Raw genomic sequence first — 15646 nt, 5'->3', positions numbered from 1 at the left:
CCAGGCTTAATTGCATTTTAGATTTCACCCCCACTACCAAATTTCAAATGACACTCCTATATTTTTATACTCAAACTAGCCGTACCCGTGCGCTCCGCTGCACCCGTTAGAAATAAATATAAAGTAATTACATAATTAAAATAGGACATTTGATCCAAGGAACATTCGTGTTTCATATACCGGTAAGGGTAAATCGTTTATTATGTTACTTAATTTAAATTGTATTTGCATAATTAAAATGCGATGATTTTGATCCAGAGACACTCATTTGGTCATAAAAATTATTTTAGGAAATACAGGAAACGAATGTACAGAATAGCCTATCAAGTTTTCTGTGCATAAGAAGCTATTTTAATCTTACCTGTCCTCGATTCACTCAGAAGTTACTGTAATAACATTATAGCATTATATCCATCTAGAGAAACTACACTTTCCAATGGTGAATTAATAATTAATTATACAAATCGGTTAATTTAGCTTCCGATATTACTTCATACAAACACAGAAACATTCTCTGTAGGCTATCTTTCATAGCTTTCGATTGTTGCTGTCCAAGGCCCCTTATAGACGAAGTCATTTGTTTTTTAATTCATTACACGGCCTTAGATGGCAGTTATTTTAATTTTAAAACTCATTTATCTCATTAAATATCAGTCCTATCAAAATTTGGGAGGAATAAAACTTATCGGAAATTATTTTTAAAGAAACTTTTGTTATGTAACATTTTCCACAAAAATCAATAATAAGCGAGATATTTCGATTTATTTAATTCAGGCCCCCTTTTAAATAATGTATTTTGAATGTCATATAGCCTAAAATCTAAGTTACAACGAACGTAATTTATATTCCAATTTTCATCGAAATCGGTTCAGCCATTATCGCTTGAAAAGGTAACAAACATACAGACAGACAGACATACAAACAAAAATTTCAAAAAAACGATTTTCGGTTTCAGGGTGATTAATTGTATATGTTAGGACCAATTATTTTTGGAAAATCGAAAATTACCAGAAAAATTTCGGCTACAGATTTATTATTAGTATAGATATGAAATAGCATTCAATTGTTTATATATCTCATTCATTTGTTTTCGCATCTTTTCTTTTCTATCGTCGCGTGGCAACCTGGATTGTTGTTATTGTTGATTATAGCTGAAGAGAATAAAGCTACAAAACTTATTGAGCATTTCATGTAATAGTTGTGTTTGTGTATTAATAGTATATTATGCAACGAGCCTTTAATAATAGTAATTAAGACGCGAGTATGTTTGTTTATGAAACGACCGCAAGCGAGTTTTATAATTTTCATACGAGCGTCTTAATTACCATTATAGGCAAGTTTCATACGACTTTTTATGCTAGATCATATTTCTAACTTGAAATTATTCATAAGTATTCATGTTATGGTTATCTAAGTGAGGAGCGGAACTGACTTTCTAAATTGGGACATGTGCGCAGACGTGAAAGTATTGATTTTTTCCGAGGAACGAATATCATTGACATTGATATAATCTAGAGAGTAAACTAAATAGTAATCTTGATATATCATTGAAATTAAATTAGACATTGAAAAACGAGATGACAAATTGAATTTATTTGAATATTATTCACAATTAACGCTAATTATCATAGTAACAGCCTCCAGCCTCCGTGACGTTTCGCTAGTTGTCTTTCAATTGCATATCCGAGAATAATCGATACTTGCGCTTTTATAATGCTACAATGGTGATTTCTGATTGGCTGAAAAACTGAACTATAATAAATAGGTGTACTTTAATGAGGTCCATTAAAGGGCTGCTACCAGGTGTATAATTACTACATTTCTGCATGGTCGAGCATAAATTATTTTAAAACGGTGTATACCCTTCAAGAGAGAACATAAATCATCCTTATTGATTAAATTTAGGAAATTACACAAAATAAGCTGTGTTTTCATCCTACAATCAACTGATGATAATAATAAAAATCCAGGTTGCCAGGCGACGATAGAAAACAAAAGATGCGAAAACAAATTAATGATTTGTAAAAACAATTGAATGCTCTTTCATATTTAAGTATAAAAATATAGGGGTGTCGTTTGAAATTTGATAGTGGGGGTGGCTGGGGGTGGGGATGAAATCTAAAATGCAATTAAGCCTGATATCAGACTTCCGCCTTAATATCTAAATTGACATGTTTTTTGTTTAAATTGAATTCAATTTAAATAATTAGTTATTTAGACTGCGGAAATTTTGAAATGAAAGCCTTTTATACAATAGATGAATACTTCGTTGCTATGGAAACGTGGACATCAGATGAGCAGTAATTTCAGTGTCGCTTGTTTTGCCGCATACGGTATTAAGTACGATGGAAAATATAGCACTAATTAACTTCAAAATTTGTAGGTTCTTCTTTTTTAAAAACTAGCCGTACCCGTGCTCTCCGCTGCACCCGTTAGAAATAAATATAAAGTAATTACATAATTAAAATAGGACATTTGATCCAGGGAACATTCGTGTTTGGTAGAAGGATAAATCGTTTATTATGTTACTTAATTTAAATTGTATTAAAAATTGAAATGCGATCATTTTTATCCACAGACCACACATTTGGTCATAAAAATTATTTTAGAAAATACAGGAAACGAATGCCTATCGAGTTTTCTGTGCATAAGAAGCTATTTTAATCTTACCTATCCTCGAGTCACTCAGACGTTACTTTAATAGCATTATAGCATTATGTCCATCTAGAGAAACTACACTTTCCAATGGTGAATTAATAATTAATTATACAAATCGGTTAATTTAGCTTCCGATATTACTTCATACAAACACAGAAACATTCTCTGTAGGCTATCTTTCATAGCTTTCGATTGCTGTTGTTCAAGGCCCCTTATAGACGTAGTCATTTGTTTTTTATTTCATTACACCGCCTTAGATGGCGTTGTTATTGTAATTTTGAAAGTCATTCATCTCATTAAATATCAGTCCTATCAAACTTTTGCGTGGGATAAAACTTATCGGAAATTATTTTTAAAGAAACCTTTGTTATGTAACATTTTTCGCAAAAATCAATAAGCGAGATATTGCGGTTTATTTAATTCAGGCCCCCTTATAACCCTCCTTTTAAATAAAGTATTTTGAATGCTATATAGCCTAAAATCCAAGTTACAACGAACTTAATTTATATTCCAATTTTAATCGAAATCCATTCAGTCATTATCGCGTGAGAAGTTAACAAACATACAGACAGACAGACAAATATCAGTCCTATCAAAATTTTGCCTGGAATAAAACTTATCGGAAATCATTTTTAAAGAAATATTTGTTATGTAACATTTTTCACAAAAATCAATAATAAGCAAGATATTTCGGTTTATTTAATTCAAGCTCCCTTATAACCCCCCCTTTTTTTAATTATTTTGAATGCTATATAGCCTAAAATCTAAGTTACAACGAACTTAATTTATGTTCCAATTTTCATCGAAATCCGTTCAGCCATTATCGCGTGAAAAGGTAACAAACATCCAGACAGACAGACATACAAACAAAAATTTCAAAAAAGCGATTTTCGGTTTCAGGATGATTGATTATACATGTTAACACCAATTATTTTTGGAAAAGCGAAAATTACCAGAAAAATTTCGCTTACGGTACAGATTTATTATTAGTATAGATGAAGTTAGAAAACTGGTGGTAATTTGTAGAAAGCAGGGTTCTAGTGTTCGTGTACCTGGACACCGGGTAGGGACATTTATAAACTTTGGTGTGTCAACTTAGAAAAGATTATAACTTCTCAAGTCTTTAGCAGGACACATGAGCCAAAATCGCTAGAAAGTAATTCTTAAGGGGAGAGGATGGTATTTTTTTTAACTTTTTTCCTATTTGATGTAAAATATTAATTTTTTGTATGTAGAGAGCTCATAGCTGTGGCAACTCAACCAAATAAAAATATTTTGAAAAAAAAATTACTTGGTGGCCCAAATTTGAAAAAAATATACCCAATGCAGGATTGTACTAAAACCGATATATCTAAACCGTTTTTAAAGATAGATTCAAACAGTTTTTTGCAATGTATTTGCAAAAGCATGTCCTACAAACTGTCTGTAACAGAATTTTGATATTAGTCCCTACGTTTGTAAAATAAACAATTAAAATTTAATGACAATTTTCTGATTTCCTTTCTTGCAAACAAACGGACGTATTTTTAAAATGAAATCAATTAACAAACTTCTGTTACAGAGAAACGTTTCCTAATAGTCTAAAGAATGTGTGTTCTAAATTTCATGCATGTATCTTTAATAGTTCAGAAATTATATCCATTTTTGTCTGGCACTGTACCAAAAAAATTGAAGTTACTGGAAACCGATAAAAGCGGGCGTGTGATTTAAAAATCCATAGCGCAGGAAGTTTAAAAATGACGTCTCAACATCCGATAAGGGCACAAATACCCACAAAATGTTATGCAATGCATTCCACACATATCAAAGGGTATTTTAAAGAAAAAAATTTTTGAAAATTTAATTTACCGGAAACAACAATAAAAGTGGGCGAGTGATTTAAAAATCCATAACGCAGGAAGTTTAAAAATGGCGACTCAACATCTGATAAGGGCACAAATACCCACAAAATGTTATGCTATGCATTCCACACATATCACAGAGTATTTTAAAGAATTTTTTTTTAAAATTACTCATTTTTCACCAGAAAATAGCATCCTCTTCCCTTAAGGGGACACTCAACTTAAAAATTGGAGAAAAAGTGTCATAGAAATGAAAAATTAAATTTCTACACTAATTTACGTGACAGAACTAAATCAATATGCAGAATTCTTCCCCTATTCATTGAGAAGTCACAGTCAAATGCACAAAGCAAAAAAATAAAAAATGATAATTAAAAGTGACATTTCAATTAATGATTGATTAAAAATTGAAATATTTTTTTTATTGAAAAGTATTGGATGTAATGAGCTGAGATTTTGCATGTTACTTTCCATGTGTATATTAAACTTTTTCTCCAAATTTGAAAAAAGATTGGTCAAATAGGAAAAAAGTTCCAAAATATAGTTGAGTGTCCCCTTAAGTTGTATAAGCTTTTAAAGGTTTTGAAGAAGAAAAAAAAAAGAACTTCAGTAATAATTTAAAGTGTGCTAGACGTCTCGGTGTAATCCAGACTATTTTATATAGTCTCATGGTCATTTGAAGTACAGCAATCATTTAAACGTATAAATACCGCACTTATGTATGTTCTCATGACTAATACTTGATATGAATGGCCCTCGTGTTATGTGTAAATTTAAAGCTGGTACTGGATGTTTCTAGTGCTCACATTACAGCGAGTTTAAGTGCAGAAAAAAATGACTGTCGAGCGCGTTGCCATGGCGCTAGAATGCTAGATGCTTTTAACAACACACATTCGCTGCTCGTGATGGGAACCAGCGCGGACAATTGAAGGAAGCCAGAACGCTCATCTCTTGTTAATTATAACCCGACTTGAGACATGACTGACTCGGTCATCAGCCAGCTTGATATGTTGCCACGTGCCGACAAGGTTCAGGGATCGTGGCAATCGATGTACGTACGTTCACATCTCGGTATTGTTTCAAGCTAGGCCTATCCCTGCTATTGTTACACAACCTACAGGAGTTTTGCAATTTTCTCATTCGTTTTAAGCCTTACCTTTTCTTTGTATGAAATGTAGAGCTGCAGTATTGCAATGCAAGAACATCGATTTCAAGATGTTGATGGAAATACAATGGTTGTTTGAAAAGTTTATAGCCTGACATAAAAATTAAACTAGGATTGCAAATCTCGTTTTCAGATAAAAGTCCCTGTGAAGCAGACTTGAAAAATTGATCCAGAACCGGGTATCGATCCTGGGACCTTTGGCTTAGTGCACCAACGCTCTACCAACTGAGCTACCCAGGAACTTCACCCGACACCGTCTTAATTTTTCCCTTTTTACCCACATAACTCGAGTGGGCTGACAAGACGCCAGAAACCCACATCAAGTGCACACAAACTCTGTGTGACTTGAAGGGTATATGTACAGTTACCCTTAAAAAGAATGAGACGATTCTTGGTTGTCGGAAGTTAAAGTTCTACAGCGCGGTTCACTCGATATCGACGTATAACGATAAGTACCATGAGAAATAGAACAAGAATTGTTACAAGGACCACAACAAGGACAGGGATCAGAGTAAGAATCACGAAGAAGACAGCCATTTAAAGCCACGATTTCACAACATAGCTCGGGTAACAAAATATCATTGCTTCTCTGTACCGAATGGCAAATGCCTGCTATCGGATCTACATTCTGGACTGCTGCTATCACTGTCTTGTCTCGGTAGCTCATATAGTAGCGTGTCGGTTCCACCGTATAAACGAAACGTTTCGTGTTCGATCCCAGGTAAAACTCTTTTTTTTATTGAGGTGTAATTAATTTGTTCAGAGTTCCTCGACTGTATAATTTGTCGAAAAATATGGAATAATTTATGCCCAATTTTTTGGTCTACAAGTGGGCTGAACCTCGTCGAAAAATAAATAAATCTTACTTGGAAGTTAAAAGTATTCTTCCTGAAACAAAAATCATAAAAAACAAAAAGAGACCCGTTAACTTAAAATCTTGTCCGCATACCATCATACATTTCTCCAATCGAAATCCACTCGATTGGTAGCGAAGGCAAGATGGTTGACAGCTTGTGCTTCCCCCAATATTTCCATTTGCGCAGCCCTCCGGCTCCTAATACCGCGGTTCCTCAACCTGCTGATCACAGTCTGTGAAGAACCGGGAAAGTTAGATGCTGCTCTTATTTCGTTAGCAGTCCGAAAGGGTCCAGTCGAACTGTCTCGAATAAGAGAGCATCCTCTTCCAATGAAGAAATCTGCAGACGCCCAGGAATAGGGCGATTTTCGACCTCCCCTGAATTTTGTAACGATGAACCCCCTCGCTGCTGTACTTCCAGGAACACCGACCAAACGGCCAGCAGATCTAGCCCCATATCCAGCCTCAACTATAGCTATAACTCGCTGTCCCATGTCACGTCGGTTCGCCATTACGATGAGAAATGAGGGATGACGATAATACTTTAGTGTAGACAATGACTATTTAGCGTGATATATAATTATTGAAATAATGGGCATCTTGCACAGTAAGAGTTAATAAGTCAACCCTAAATTAAATATTTAAATAACAGGATATAACAGGAAGTCCAATTATTGTTGCGAAACTAATCAAATTAAATCTAATTACGTTAAGTAAACAAATCCCAAGTTATGACACCACATTGCTACAGCTAAATTCTAGGTTATTAACATAATTCATTTTAATTGTTAGTTTTTAATATATATGCATTTACATTGTATGTGTGTATGTATAAATGCATTCATTATATTAACGTTTACAATATTATAACTTGTAATTTTGTACTGTCTGTGATCATTAACACAATCTGAGGAATTTGTAAAACTCTATTTCAACGTTATTTAGCTATTTCAAAGTTATTTAGACAAAAAAAATCGTTGTATAGACTAGGAATCGAACTCGCACTCTTCTACACGAGACGCAGAAGTCTTAGCGTCTGAGCTATTGAAACGACACGAAAGCTTTCCTTTCTGTGCGGAGTGTCGATCTAGTCATGAAGATCCATTGTCGATTTAACTACACGATTTATGTATATATTTATCTTTTATTTACGTAATATTATCATATTTTTTGCAGTTTTTTAATTGAATTTCGGAACGATGCTAGTAACAAACCAAATAGCCTGAATTTAAGTAACTCAATATTCGTTATCTTGTGTATCAGTGCTCTGGTCTCCGATCATGCGCAGTGTCTTACATCTGAGACTTAGGAATATTCAATCGTCTCATCCTTTTCTAGGGAAACTGTACGTGAACGACCACAAGTATTATCAGAAAATGCAGGCTCTAAATTTCTAAAATTTTATAAGGAAATGAACTCACAATTGGACAAAAATTACAAGGTACCACAACAAGACTTGTTAGAACAAAAATATCTGACAAAAGTATAAAAAAGGTTACTAATAATATTTTTTAGAATTCATTTTTTTACTTTAAATTCAATTTTCCAAAAGTTGAAAACTTTCACACATATTCATTCATTCATTCATTCATTCATTCATTCATTCATTCATTCATTCATTCATTCATTCATTCATTCATTCATTCATTCAATTCCATAGATCTTACATGAGCAATGAAGCTTTAAGATGTGGAACAAGTCAAAATTCTACAAGATTACAATTACAATTTTTACAAATTTTTACAATATTTTACAATTTTTACAGTTTTACAATTTATTAATTTTCTTTTTTACAATTTCCTGCAATTTTTTACAATATTTTGGCGAGATGTAGTGAGATGAGGTGAGGTCCGAGGATTCGCCAAAAGATTATCCGACATTTGCCTTTTGGCAAATGATAGATGACAGAATTCTGAAATTTTGTACACTGATTTAACACGCATTTATGCAAAAGGTAGACTACAAAAATGCCCATTTCTTTGAAAATAGAAAAATTAGGTCACAAAACATTATGTAAATTTTAATATATTTTATATAGAACAAATAAAAAATTAATTGTATTAAAATAAGCAACTGTACATTTCTGAGAGTAGTCTACTTTTCAGAAATACGTGTTTTAGAGATGTCAGAGAGACCACAACAATGTTATGGTTACCAAATGATGTAACTGCAGAATTTTTTTTTTTTCATACTCTGATAAAACTGGTTTGAAAAATATTATTAGTAAACTTTTTTATACTTTTATCAGATATATAAGTTCTAATAAGTATTGTGTGGTACCTTGTAATTTTTGTCCAGTTGTGAGTTCATTTTCTTACAAGATTTTATATATTTAGAGCCTGCATTTTCTGATAATACTTGTGTTCATTCACGTAAATATATCCGTGAAATTGTGGTTTTCAATTAACGTACCTACAGTAACGTATATATTATGCAAATCTCGCTTTCGGGTAAAGAAAACCACAATTTGAAGTTATACAGAGTTTGTGTGCACTCGATGTGGGTTTCTGGCGTCTTGTCAGCCCACTCGAGTTATGTGGATAAAAAGGCGAAAATTGAGACGGTGTCGGGTGAAGCTCCTGGGTAGCTAAACCAGTAGAGCGTTGGGGCGCTAAGTCAAAGGTCCCGCGGTCGATACCCGACCCCGGAACAAATTTTCCCTTCGATTTATTAAACTAGGATTATTCTGAAACAATCTTTATTTCTCAACATAATCCCCATTGGGATTCACGTATCTGGTCCACCGGTGTTGCAATACTGCTATACCTCCTTGTACACAAATTCCTCGAGATCTGGAAAAAAGCCTTCTACTGCTCGAGAATTGCCTTGTGTGCATCGAGAGTGATTGCATTAGTGCCGAACGGGAAGAATTCCTCCCCCCCCCCCCCCAATACCTTCGAATGGAAATTTCGTCTCCATATTAATATCTTCGAAGGACGGAATGTTCAAGGAACCTAAAAAATGTCCTCCACTCATAAATTATTTAGATTTATCGTGTTGTCGATACTGCTAGATGAGGTATGCATACCGCAAGCGTAGCTGTTCCCAGCTGATTACATATAAATGTGCCAGCAACTGCAGGATTGTATTTGCGATAGATTGGATCGGAATTCCACACCACGGGCTCCACTCCAAGACCGTCTGTGAGCCTGCCAGAAGTTTCAGTACGAAATAATGAAAACATTACATCTCCATGGAGATAGAGAAGCGATTACAGGTGCCATGTAATAGTAATATGCGTTACAAGAGCGGTATGTTGACGTTTTCATGTTCGAGGAAAAGATTGAAAAAGCGAAACGTAGTTGAGCTTTTTTAATTTCCGAGAACATGAAAACAAACATACCGCTCGTGTATCGCACATTATTTTGTGCGAAGATCGTTTATTACGTACCTGAAAGACGAATTTCTAATTAGTTGCAATGAAATCTCCATCTTGGTTTCTGTTTAATGACGACAACTTTAGAAAACAAAAATATCTATACTCCAGCAGGCCGTGATATACGTCTGTCTTTCCCCCCCCCCCCAGTCTATAAATGCGAACTTATAACAAACGGTAAGGTTATGTAATGATTTATTTTTCATTTTAATATTTTAACAATATTATTTATATAACATATTGCAGTAATAACATCGGCATCTGGAATCTTGTTGATTTTTTCACGGCTTCCTTAATGTTACTTGTATCAGGAATGCAATAAGTTTCGTGGAGTAGTAGACTTTACTTAATTTTTGCAAATATTTAAAAACAATAATTAACATTGCAATTTAGGTGAAATTGCAGTGGTAAGTTTCCAATTTATAATTATTACTATGTTAAACGTCTCTAAAAATAATATGTTAAAAGCCTAAAGCAGTAAAATTAATGTCGCGCTTAAGCGGTAAGAAGAGGGAAATTGTTATGTGTGTTACGTTGGGAATACTGAATGTGGTATTTCACACTTACCACGTATTGGTTCTGTGCGGAAAACAAGCAAATACGCACGATCTCGCACAAACGTCTTATGACTGAATCACATGGTATCACATCCAGCTTGTCACTTCTTCAGTTCCCTTCGGTTGTCAGTGCTATAGTAGGATGGGAGTGTCATTTCGCAAATTGGGGGTTCTATTCCCGATGCTGACTAGAGTGGTAATTTTGCTTAGGCGATAGGCGCTTTTATTTATTAACTTATTTAGTTATTGACTTAATTATTTACTAATTTATATAATTTTATTTATTTACTCATTTAGTTATTTACTTTTTTACCCACTTAGGTATTTATTTGTTTAGGCATTTACTTGTTTATTTATGTACTAATTTATATAAGTAAATATATGTATGTACTTATTTATTTACTCACCACTTTATTTACTTCCTTATTTATTCACTCATTTTGCATATATTTATTCACTGACTTATTTATTTTTTATTTATTTATTTATTACTTTTTATTTATTTTTAATTTTTTAATTACTTGTTTAGTTAAAATTTAAATTATGGTTTATTTAACGACGCTCGCAACTACCGAGGTTATATCAGCGTCGCCGGTGTGCCGGAATTTTGTCCCGCAGGAGTTCTTTTACATGCCAGTAAATCTACTGACATGAGCCTGTCGCATTTAAACACAGTTAAATGCCATCGACCTGGACCAGGATCGAACCCGTAACCTCGAGCACAGAAGGCCAGCGCTATACCGACTACGTTACCCAGGCCGACTTTATTTAGTTATTTATTTATTTACATATTAATTTATATAATTATATATATATATATATATACTTAGTCACTTGCTTATTTAGGTATTTACTTATTTACATATTTATTTATTTAACTATTTATGAATTTATTTATTTATTTATCTATTTATGTGTTAATTAATTTACTTATTTACTCATTTATTTATTTATATATTTACTTAACTATTTATTTATTTGTTTATTTATTTATTTACTTAACTATTTATTTATTTAACTACTTATTTATTTATTTATTTATCTATTTATATATTCATTAATTTACTTATTTACTCATTTATTTATTTATATATTTACTTAACTATTTATTTATTTAACTATTTATTAACTTAACTATTTATTTATTTAACTATTTATTTATTTATCTATTTATCTATTAATTAATTTACTTATTTACCCATTTATTTATTTATTTATATATTTACTTAACTATTTATTTATTTAACTATTTATTTATTTACTTAACTATTTATTTCACTGTTTATTTATTTACTTAACTATTTATTTAACTGTTTATTTATTTGTTTAACTATTTATTTAACTATTTATTTATTTAAGTACTTATTTATTTACTTATTTATTTATTTATTTATTTATTTATTTATTTATGTATGTATTTATTTATTTATCTATTTATGTATTAATTTACTTATTTACTTATTTATTTATTTATTTATTTATTTACTTAACTATTTATTTAACTGTTTATTTATTTACTTAACTATTTATTTAACTGTTTATTTATTTGTTTAACTATTTATTTATTTAACTATTTATTTATTTACTTATTTATTTATTTATCTATTTATGTATTAATTTACTTATTTACTCATTTATTTATTTATTTATTTACTTAACTATTTATTTAACTGTTTATTTATTTACTTAACTATTTATTTAACTGTTTATTTATTTGTTTAACTATTTATTTAACTATTTATTTATTTAACTATTTACTTATTTATTTATTTATCTATTTATGTATTAATTTACTTATTTACTCATTTATTTATTTATATATTTACTTAACTATTTATTTATTTAACTTTTTATTTATTAACTTAACTATTTATTTATTTATTTATTTATTTATTTATCTATTTATGTATTAATTTACTTATTTACTCATTTATTTATTTATTTATATATTTACTTAACTATTTATTTATTTAACTTTTTATTTATTAACTTAACTATTTATTTATTTAACTATTTATTTATTTATTTATTTATTTATTTATCTATTTATGTATTAATTTACTTATTTACTCATTTATTTATTTATTTATTTATTTATTTATTTATTTATTTATTTAACTATTTATTTATTTAACTTTTTATTTATTAACTTAACTATTTATTTATTTATTTATTTATTTATTTATTTATTTATTTATTTATTTATTTATTTATTTATTTATTTATTTATTTAATCCATTTTTGTCTGCTGCGCTTGGGAGTGAGTTTTTTTCATTTTACAATTTCTATTTTCCATAATTACGTTAATATTAAAGTTTATAACTGTGTACAGATGATAAAATAATAAAAATACTGGCAATTAGAATTTTCTGTTGATGTAGTGAATAATATTAATGTATACTAAGAACAGTACAGTACAGTACATTATTTGACTCGTATTACATCTTTAGATAATTTCAAAGCAATATATTACAATATAGAGCACAAGACAAGTGGACAGCTTCAAATACTTGGGGTGTACTATAAGCAGTAACATGAGCTGCTGCCAGGAAGTCAAAAGGAGGATAGCAATGGCAAAGGAAGCTTTTAATAGAAAAAGGAGCATCTTCTGCGGACCTCTGGAAAAAGAACTAAGGAAGAGACTAGTGAAGTGCTTTGTGTGGAGAGTAGCATTGTATGGAACAGAAATATGGGCATTAAGACAAAGTGAAGAAAAACGAATAGAAACATTTGAAATGTGGATATGGAGAAGGATGGAGCGTGTGAAGTGGACAGACAGAATAAGAAACGAAGCTGTATTGGAAAGAGTGGGTGAAGAAAGAATGATGCTGAAACTGATCAGGAAGAGGAAAAGGAATTGGTTGGGTCACTGGCTAAGAAGAAACTGGCTACTGAAGGATGCACTGGAAGGAGAACAGTTCGGGGCAGAAGAAGATATCAGATGATAGACAACATTAAGATATCTGGATCGTATGAAGAGACAGAGAGGAAGGCAGAAAATAGGAAAGATTGGAGAATGCTGGGTTTGCAGTGAAAGATCTGTCCTTGGGAAGAAAATTATAAATAAATGTAATGGTGATGAAAATATATATAAGCTTTTCTATGACATGTTATGCTAAAAAGATTGTGTAACGGCCTGTGTCACTCATATGGGTGGGTCAGAAGCAAAGGGTTATAAATGGATTTAAGTTATTTGTGAGAATGTGATTGAAAGGACATAAGATTTCGTAAATTCCGTGGAATTTTTATTTCAATTCTAGTGAGTGATGTGGCTAAAAGATGTATCCCTTTGCCACTGAAATTTTAAATGTTTCAGCTCGCCCTGGATGGACTTAAGTCATGTTCTTAGAAATCTCACTTGTACTCCTTTGCTGATGACCCCCTCATATATATAATTAATTACTTACTTACTTACTGGCTTTTAAGGAACCCGCAGGTTCATTGCCGCCCTCACATAACCCCGCCATCGGTCCCTATCCTGAGCAAGATTAATCCAGTCTCTATCATCATATCCCACCTCCCTCAAATCCATTTTAATATTATCCTCCCATCTACGTCTCGGCCTCCCCAAAGGTCTTTTTCCCTCCAGCCTCCCAACTAACACTATATGCATTTCTGGATTCGCCCATACGTGCTACATGCCCTGCCCATCTCAAACGTCTGGATTTAATGTTCCTAATTATGTAAGGTGAAGAATATAATATATAGTTGGTTAAAATGCATTTGGGAGTGGGTTCGATTACATTATTGATTTCATTTCCAAGATTCACCAGATTTTCCAATGTAGGCATCAAAATTATTCTGTAAAAATTTCCTCGATAATAATTTTATTCCAAATGCGATTTTATGCGCTACAGATGTGGTTGGGTGTCGAACCTGTACCGCCTATGTGACTAACCGATGATCTGTACCACGCATTTGCTATAGGAACCTTTCGAATGCGTTTCTCCACAACCGACGTACCATTACCTTTATAATCACTGCATTCTACAGTTTGAAACAATAATTTCTTAGATGAACAGGTCTGCTCGCTGTATCCTGCCGTCTCTACATTGGTTGCAAGCGATAAAATGAAGAAGTCAAGTAATTCCAGAAGGCCGATTTCCTTCTAGCGTGTCGAGCAGTTGTGGTTTGTCCTCCGGCGGTCTGGCTGAATTCCTTTCTTACGTAAGAGTGATTCCAGTAAGCTATAGCACATGGAACCCAGTCTGCAGTATTTATTTCTTTATGAACTCTCTGGAGAAAGAGCATTAAAGCAGAAAGTAAAATTATTTTCAAATTTCAATGCACATACACATTTTCAAGTCCTCTAACGCGTTTCGATATTCAATAATATTATATAATATTACTGTAATATAAAATATGATAACAGGCAGGGTTTGGAATTGAACGGGTTACATCAGCTTCTTGTCTATGCAGATGACGTGAATATGTTAGGAGAAAATCCACAAACGATTAGGGAAAACACGGAAATTTTACTTGAAGCAAGTAAAGCGATCGGTATGGAAGTAAATCCCGAAAAGACAAAGTATATGATTATGTCTCGTGACGGGAATATTGTACGAAATGGAAATATAAATATTGGAGATTTATCCTTCGAAGAGGTGGAAAAATTCAAATATCTTGGAGCAACAGTAACAAATATAAATGACACTCGGGAGGAAATTAAACGCAGAATAAATTTGGGAAATGCGTGTTGTTATTCGGTTGAGAAGCTGTTATCATCCAGTCTGCTGTCCAAAAATCTGAAAGTTAGAATTTATAAAACAGTTATATTACCGGTTCTTCTATATGGCTGTGAAACTTGGACTCTCACTCTGAGAGAGGAACATAGGTTAAGGGTGTTTGAGAATAAGGTGCTTAGGAAAATATTTGGGGCTAAGCGGGATGAAGTTACAGGAGAATGGAGAAAGTTACACAACACAGAACTGCACGCATTGTATTCTTCACCTGACATAATTAGGAACTTGAAATCCAGACGTTTGAGATGGGCAGGGCATGTAGCACGTATGGGCGAATCCAGAAATGCATACAGAGTGTTAGTTGGGAGACCGGAGGGAAAAAGACCTTTAGGGAGGCCGAGACGAAGATGGGAGGATAATATTAAAATGGATTTGAGGGAGGTGGGGTATGATGATAGAGACTGGCTTAATCTTGCACAGGATAGGGACCGATGGCGCGCTTATGTGAGGG

The sequence above is a fragment of the Periplaneta americana genome, chromosome 6 (genome assembly GCF_040183065.1).
Source record: "Periplaneta americana isolate PAMFEO1 chromosome 6, P.americana_PAMFEO1_priV1, whole genome shotgun sequence".
Taxonomy (NCBI): Eukaryota; Metazoa; Arthropoda; class Insecta; order Blattodea; family Blattidae; genus Periplaneta; species Periplaneta americana.
The sequence above is the reverse complement of the archived record's forward strand: the minus strand, read 5'-3'. Positions refer to the sequence as shown.